We start from the raw sequence: 6,739 nt of genomic DNA on the forward strand, positions 1-6,739 counted from the left end.
TGATTTTTTTTTTTCATATATCATTAAATTTATTGAATCTTTTTACATTTTATCATTGTGACCGACTGTTGCATGTTATAAAGATAAAATGTGAACAGTTTCAACAATAGATGATATATAATGTAAAAAAAAAAGAATGAGACTAAGGCCCCGTTTGATACGCATCTTTCCAGGTCCAAACAAATCTTTCTGGCTGAATGGACCGGAAAGGCTGTTTGGTTTGCACAAATGTGAACAAAATTAAAAGTTTTTTTTTTAGAACCAATATTTATGTGAACTTTAGATTTTTTTTTCTAGTCAATTTTTTTTTTCAAAATTAACACCACTACATCATCCTTAGTACATCGTCAAAACGAGTCGCACCATAATAATAATAAAATGATATTTTTTGTAATATGTAGATATAAACAAACATGAATATATATAAATTTGAATATTCACAAATGTACATATATACACAATGCACGTTTATAGTTTTCATTGCTGGTGGGATGTCAAGTCCACCAAGCAAATTACACCATTTGTTTGCAAATAAAACGTAATATAATGGTAAAAAGGGGTATCGATCCTCGGGGAAATTGTTGTATTCAATTACTAATGCAATCTATTAGAACTACTGTAAATAAACTAACTAACTACAATTAAACTAAAAGGGGGGGGGGGGTTGTTGTGATTGCTTGAAAACTAAAATACTTGAATAACTAAAAATTTTGAATTAAGCAAGATGGTGAGATGCTCAAATATTGGAGATAATTGGTTAACCAAGGCAATTCAACACAATGAACATTTGTGTGTTTATCATTAGGATTCAACATGAAACTTATCATTCATCCCAAATTGGTTATAGCAATCATGAAGCACGATATGCCAAGATTCCTCATAGGTAGTATGGAGGTTGGGGAAGCCCACAACACACCTTCTTAATCAAAATCAAAGATTTAATTGAAGCAATTGAACCTAAGAAGTTGATTAGCCTTAAGAATGAAGGATTCCCCAATTCCTAGAGGATGTCAATGCTTACACATTCATAAAGGAGCTATGATTCATAAGCTAGAGATGATTTCTACCATCATAAAGCTTTTGTTCTAAGTAAATTCAATGATTCAATGCTAAACCAAAGAAATAAACCAACAATTGCTCATTCAAACACCAAGCTCATGATCAAAGTGTTAAACAATCATAAGAAATATGAACTAGAACCATAAACATAAGATAAATGATAAATAAACATGAATCCTTCAAAAACCCACAAACATTCAAAAGTTTTAGCCAAAGTTAACCAAAATAGAGATTTTAGCCACTCGTGGCAATAGAATAACAATCACAAAAGTCTAATTGCATAAAGAAACTACCAATAACTTGGAAAGATGAAAAGAAATGAGTCTCAGGCTCCAAAATCGCATTCTTCTGGTCTCCAATGGTGTAAAATCGAAGTGATAGCTGATAGATCCAATCCCCCAAGGTAATGGCAAGCCAAATGACCAATATGCCCAAAACTGGGCAGTTGCGCGGGTACCCGTGCGACAGAGATTCCACCCGCGCAAGTGTTGCTGGAATGCTATTGGCTCATTTTTCCTCCACTAACAATCCCACTACCAAAGATTCCCTTGGTCCCCTCCATATCCCACATGATTCAAATTAACCAATCATCTTTTAGCTTCAAATATGGATGCTCCAAGCTCAAAATAATAATCCATGACCCATCTTCACAAGCCCACTTCATCCAAGTCTTTAGCTTTTTTAAGCCCAAATCTCCTTTGGTGGATCCGCCAAGCCCAATAATGCATCGAAAAGTCCACTAAGCCCAACTCCAGTCAAACCGCAACCGCAATGAGCTCTAAAACCCTGCAAAATTTCTCATGCAAAATAAAAAGTCCCCGATACGATCCATGATAAAGAAAATAAATAAAATACAATGCAATACTAATAAAAAGAGCTAAAAAAATATAAAATAAACTAATAAAAATAAAGAAATAAAATAAACTATCAAATCACCCCAAGCTTAAACCTATCTTGTCCTCAAGTTAGAACAAGACTAAAATGAGCTCGGGATGAACTAACTAAAAAGGAAAAAAGAAAGATACCATAGAACTTTGTCAACATCAGTCAACATGGTCAGAATTAGTCTTTCATGGACCCTACGCATCTTCAAAATGTTCCCCGCTTTAGAACCATAAACCACATTCTCAACCACTTGATGGGCGAATAGATCACGGCTGGATGTAGTCGCGGTGTGCAAGACAAAGGAAATAGAGGATGTGCCCAGTGGGGGCACTTTAAATTACCGATGCAGATCATAATGCATGAAGGAAAGGCGCCTCTTCACACACGATGATTCCTACATTTGTCAGGCTAAAGTGTATAGTACGAAATAGGGTTTTGCAGAGTGGCCTCTGGGAAAACATCCTGTTTCAGAGGCTTCTCCCTTGTACTGTCCTTTACAATCTACCGTCTCATCGTCATGGCCTTTTCTCACCAAAAATCAAAAATAAAATAAAATTCTACTTAACCTAAACCTAAACCAAACAACTTAAATCTTCAATCTTGAACTTCTGTTATTTGGATTTCAGCCTCTTTGTTGTTTGATCTTCTGTCTTCTTATTTCTCTCTCTCTCTCTCTTCTTTTTTTTATTTTTTATTTATTTATTTTTTTTTTTTGAAGAGAAGCCTTGAACTTGGATTTTTGTTCTTCTTTTTGTGTTGCTTTTTTTCTTCATTTTTTCTTCTTTGTTTTTGTTGCTTTTCTTTAATCTTCTTCATTGTTTCTTTTTGTCTTCACTTTTCCAATTTTTCTTCATTTTTTGTGTTTTCTTCTTGTCTTTCTTCTTTGAAGGTCTAAGGAATTTCACCATGTAACATAGCACTCCAATAGTGAAGATGGAGTAATAGATAGAGGCTTAACCTGAACACCTAATGTGTAACACCCATAAAAATCATGCCAAATTTAAACCTTTAAAACATTTCAAACCATTAAAAATCATTACAACTTTGTTTTCAAAATGTATAATATCAGAGTTTTCCCAGAAACCTAAACAAATCATGAGGAGCTGTATGATCATGCCTTCGCCTTTCCGCGATCCCCTGATGTTCCTGAAACAATAAACTGAAATTGTAAGCCCGAAAGCTTAGTGAGTTCCCCCAAAATACCCATACCCACAATAATACACATATAACCATAAACAGCATACTATGGGTCCAGTCAACCATCGGGTTGGAATACCCCACGCCCTCAACCATCTGGTTGGAATGCCAACATACTATGGATCCAATCATCCTCGGGATGGAATACCCCAGGCCCACAACCAACAGGTTGGAATGCCCACATACTATGAGTCCAGTCATCCTCAGGATGGAATACTCACGACCCACAACCAACAGGTTGGAATGCCCAGGCCTATTGGCTTTCGCACAAAGCAGATAAGCCTCAACTGCCAAACAAACATGTGCACATATAATAGATAATCACATAACAGTCTATAGACAACAACTGATCTAACGGATCGAACCACATACCACATAATATTATCCTACCCTCTAGGATACCGAACTAACAGGTCATAACACATATCACATAATATCATCCTACCCTCTAGGATACCGATCTAACAGATCATACTAGCATAACATAACCAAATAACAATTCAAAGGGCCGACCTTGGTGCCTTAGACCCTTGAGTATAGTGAGGATAACTCACCTCGCAACTGCCGACTGGAAATAGAAAGCTCAACTCCCGGATCACCGCCACCCACTCCACCACCTATATCCAACACATCCCAAAGTTCATAAATTTCCGAGATACCCCCAGAAGTCAACTAGTCAACCCTTGGTCAAAGTCAAAGTCAACTGGCAAGGTCAACAATCCATTTTACCCTCAACTCGTCGAGCACCCTCAACTACTCGCCGAGTTCTTGCCTAATTTTACCAACTCGCCGAGTCACTCACCGACTCGCCGAGTCCAGGGCAATCTTCAACGGACCCGCCGAGTCACTCTACTGACTCGCCGAGTCTACGACAATCTTCATTGGACTCGCCGAGTCTATGACAATCTTCATCGGACTCGCCGAGTCGTTCATACGACTCACTGAGTTCCTTCAGTCCTTCATCCATACAAATGCTTTTTAAGCCATGCAAAGGCTCCAGATTGCAGATCCAACCTTCCAAGGCCTGCTTATCACGTAAAGTTGCAAACTTTACGTGCATGCAAAGCTTTAAGGCCCTAAAATGACAAAACTAAGCTTGAAATGAAGTCCAACACTTGAGGGAAGGCTCATACTTGCCAAAGCTGCTACCTTTATGGTTCTAGAGACCAAAGGGAGTCCAGATCTGAAGTTGAAACTTTAGATCTTGGCTCAAACACAAAAGCCTTTCCTAAAACCCACCCAAAAAAAAGGTTAAGGATGAGATGAGCCAAAGAGACAGCTTAATACCTTCCAGAGAGTGTCAACTGATGTATATATTTGCTTCCCACAAGTTCCTAGCTTCGATTTTTCTTGTTTCCCCCAAGTGTTCCTCACCAAGATCTCTCTTCCAATCTCTATCACACCAAAGAAACACACACACACGATTTAGGGTTTAAGGGTGCCAAGGAACTGTAAAGGGGAGGCTGGGGAAGGCCAATGATCCTTTAAATAGGGTGCAATACCCTGGGATTTAGGGTTTCATATGCCAGCTCCTACTCGTCGAGTCCCTTCTTGGACTCGGCGAGTAGGTCACTAAAACACGCGGGCCAACCTGCTGCTACTCGACGAGTGGGGCAGCCAACTCGTCGAGTAGACCTTGAAACCAAGAAAATTCTTACATGAACCAATACCTAAAAATCGGGGCGTTACAATTCTCCCCCACTTGAACTAGAGTTCGTCCTCGAAGTCTGCCGCAGCGAACAACTCCAGATAGTGCTCCCGCATCTCTGACTCTGGGTCCCACGTCCACTCGGACCCCCTACGATGCTCCCATTGTACCTTCACCAAAGGTATCTCCTTGTTCCTCAGAACTTTCATCTTCCTCTCCAGTATGGCCCCAGGCCGCTCCACATAATTTAGGCGCTCGTTGACCTGAATATCATCCAACGACACTACTGCCTCCTGATCCATAATGCACTTTCGCAACTGCGAAACGTGGAAAGTGTTGTGAATCCGGCTAAGCTCCTCCGGTAGCTCTAGCCTATACGCCACCTTTCCAACCCTGGCAATGATCCTGAAAGGCCCAATGTAGCAGGGACCCAGTTTCCTCCTCTTCCTGAAGCGGATCACACCCTTTCAGGGTGAGACCTTCAGGAGTACCCTATCACCCACCTGAAATTCTAGCTCAGATCGACGTCTGTCGGTGTAACTCTTCTGCCGACTCTGAGCGGTCTGCAGTCGCTGCCTAATCTGCTGAATCTTTTCGGTAGTCTGCAAGACTACTTCCGTCCGTCCCATCACCCTGTGTCCGACCTCACCCCAACAAACCGGGGTGCGACATCTCTGCCCATACAACAGCTCGAAAGGCGGGACGCCAATGCTGGAATGATAGCTGTTGTTGTAGGCGAACTCTGCAAGCGGTAGGTGGGAATCCCAGCTCCCACCGAAATCAATGACGCACGCCCTCAACATATCCTTGAGGGTCTGAATGGTCCGCTCGCTCTGACCGTCATTCTGCCGATGAAATGTTGTGCTGAAGTGCAACCGCGTGCCCAGCTCCTCGTGGAACTTCTGCCAGAAACGGGAGGTAAACCTAACATCCCGGTCGGAGACAATGGAGACCGGAACCCCATGACGAGCCACGATCTCGCGGACGTACACGTTGGCCAATTTCTCGGCCGACGAACTCTCCCGTATGGCCAAGAAATGGGCACTCATGGTCAATCGATCCACGATGACCCATATAGCATCAAACCCTTTCGCCGTCATTGGCAACTTGGTAATGAAGTCCACCGTGATCTGTTCCCATTTCCACATGGGAATCTCCAGGGGCTGCAGCTTGCCATGCGGCCTCTGATGCTCGGCCTTGACCATCCTACAGGTCAAGCACCTCTCGACGTACCAAGCGATTTCTCGCTTCATGCACGGCCACCAGTAGCTCAAACTCAAATCCCGGTACATCTTGGTGGCCACCCGGGTGAATAGAGAAGTAAGACTTATGAGCCTCCTCCATGACTGTCTGTCTGACTCCACCAGACATCGGAACCTATACCCGACCGCATTGGGTTAATAATCCCCGGCTATCCTGCACAAACCGGGTGTTCTCACCCCTGATCCTCTCCAGCTTCCAGTTCTCTGGCCGCATGCCATCGACCTGATCAAACTCACAAACGGAGAATCCACCGCTATCCTCATACATATCACTGGGGTGGAAGACCCAGCTGACTTGCGGCTCAAAGCATCTGCAACCACATTCGCTTTACCGGGGTGGTAAAGGATCTTGCAATCGTAGTCCTTGACTACGTCCAGCCACCTACGCTGCCTCATATTCAGGTTCGGTTGATCCATGATGTATCTCAAGCTCTTGTGGTCTGTATATATGGTACAACGGACTCCGTACAGGTAATGTCTCCATATCTTGAGAGCGAACACCACCGCTCCCAGCTCTAAATAATGAGTAGGATATCTCGTCTCATGTGGCTTCAGCTGCCGCGATGTGTAGGCTATCACTCGTCCCCTCTGCATGAGGACTGCCCTTAAACCTGTGATGGATGCATCGTAGAACACCACAAAATCCTCAACTCCCTCCGGGAGTGTCAAAACTGGGGACTCACACAAA

The sequence above is a fragment of the Lactuca virosa genome, chromosome 8 (genome assembly GCF_052849685.1).
Source record: "Lactuca virosa cultivar CGN04683 chromosome 8, Lactuca_virosa_CGN04683_v6, whole genome shotgun sequence".
In the NCBI taxonomy this organism is placed as follows: Eukaryota; Viridiplantae; Streptophyta; class Magnoliopsida; order Asterales; family Asteraceae; genus Lactuca; species Lactuca virosa.